The sequence below is a fragment of the Carlito syrichta genome, unplaced genomic scaffold (assembly GCF_000164805.1).
Source record: "Carlito syrichta isolate Samal-C Ts95f unplaced genomic scaffold, Tarsius_syrichta-2.0.1 Scaffold302040, whole genome shotgun sequence".
Lineage (NCBI taxonomy): Eukaryota > Metazoa > Chordata > Mammalia > Primates > Tarsiidae > Carlito > Carlito syrichta.
Genome location: NW_007246136.1, coordinates 359,329 through 361,692, shown reverse-complemented (window position 1 = coordinate 361,692; position 2,364 = coordinate 359,329).

Genomic DNA, 2,364 nt, shown 5'->3' with positions numbered 1-2,364 from the left:
ATTGACAATGCACCTGGTAACACAAAACCTCTGATGGAGACATGCACGAAGATTAATGTGCTTTTCATGCCTACTAATACAACATTCATTCTGCAAGTATGTGTCATAGAGTAATTTTGACTTTCAGGTTGTATTATTCAAGAAATAAATTCATAAGACTATAGTTTTCATAAATAATGATTTCTCTGAAGGAGCTGGGCAAAGTAAACTGAAAAACTTCTGGAAAGGATCTTTCAATCTAGATGCCCTTAAGTACATTTATGATTCATGAGAAAGGGGAAACATATGAGCATTAACATGGGTGGATGGACTTTGAGGGGTCCAAGACCTCAGTGGAGGACAATAACTGCAGATGTGCTGGAAATAAGAGAACTACAATTAGAAGTGGAGACTGAAGAAGTGATTAAATTACTATAATTTTATGATCATTTTTTTCCTTTCTTTTCCTATGTATTTATTTTTGTTTTTGAGAGACAAAATCTCACTTTTTCACTCAGGTTGTAGTGCAGTGGCACAATCATAGCTCACTGAGGACTTGGACTCCCAAGCTCAAGTTATTCTCCTTCCTTGGCCTTCCAAAATGATGGGATTGCAGGCATGAGCCACTGTACCTGGACTTCATAATCAAACTTTAGCAAATGAAGAGTTACTTCTTATGGAAAACCTTTAAAAAATGGTTTCTTGAGATGGAATCTACTCCTGGTGAAGATGCTAAAATACCGTTGAAATGGGCAACAGGATTTAAAACATTTCATAAGGTTGATAAAGCAGCAGCAGTGTTTGAGAGTATTGACTCCAATTTTGAAATAATTTCTTCAGTAAAATGTTATCAAAGGTATCACATGCTTCAGAGAACTCTTTCACGAAAAAGAAAAGTCAATTGATATTGCAATTTCATTGATGTCTTATTTTAAGAAGTTGTCACAGTCACCCCAACTTTCAGCAATCACAACCAGGATCAGTCAGCAGTCATCAACATTGAGGCAAGACCCTTCACCATCAGAGATGAAGACTAGGTGATGACTCAGATGATTGTTAGCCTATATTCACAATAAAATATTTGAAGTAAGACTACAGTATATTGTAAACATACTTGTATGCCCTGAGAAACAAACAAATAAAAAACCTTTGTGACTCTTTATTGAAATACTTCCTTTCCTAGGGTGACCTATAACCCTACCTGCAATATCTCCGGAGTATGCCTATATTTTTAAATGTTGTTTTTTCCCTTTGTTGTTTGTATTTCTCTTCAACAAATAGAATTTCTTTGCAAAATCGTCTGTCCTGCTCATGCTTCCCCACATATACACAAAGTTTTAGCTCAAGACCCAGATAGTCTTTAAAAAAAATTGGTGCTTGTAATATTTTGTTAAGTAGCATAAAGTAAACAAATTGAGCATATATTTCACTCTCAATTTTTCATTCTCTCTTAGTTTATTTGACCTTGATTCTGAGATTGATTTGATTAGAGGGGAAAGTCTACTCACACACTGCAAGCAAGTTGCTTATAGATATTTCCAAATACTTTGCCTGAAAATGCCAATATGATTTTTTTAATTATAGCAGGAATGGATCATTCTTGTACTTTCTATAGATTACATTTTCTGTATAGAGTTTGTGTTCCACTGAAACTCTCTGGTATGAACGTCTCAAATATGGTTTAAATAGTAATGTCAGTAATTAATTTTTTTGATTTTTAAGTAGTTTACTTGTTTATAATATTATATTTGTGGTATTATTAAACTTAAGCCAATAATATTTCTAGCTTTATTACTATGAAGACCAGATATTCTTATAAATTTGTCGATCTATCTATGTATCTATATTTTAAAAGCAGGATTTATTGAGAGGACAGAAAAACTCCCAAAGTGGGAGGGGACCCAAGTGGGTTGCCCATAAATTTATTTTACTAGGCTATAACTAACTCTAAGACAAGTTATAACATAACTCATCTGTAAGTTAGAGAAATGTTCAGATGCTAAACTAAAATAGGCAGAAAGTGAAGCCTAGAGCAATGTCAGACATACTGGCTGCTTAGAACATGTCTGAGGCAATTCTTCATGCTAGTGTTGCCCTTTGAGCAAATGTCAATAAAGGGGAACAAGACAAAAAGGAGAAGGGTCGTATTTTTATAATATTAAGAGAAAATAAATATAAGCCTAGGGCTTTCCAATAAGAATACATACTTTTCAGGAATGAGAGTAAAAGTAGTATATTTTTAAGTACAAAAAAGTGTACAGAATTTACAACCTAGTGCATCACTCGAGGAATTTCTAAAGAATGTAGTCCTGGAGGAAATAAATGAAAATGTGAAATAAAAACAAAGTGAATATGCAATTAAAACTACACAAAAGTTGCATAGAT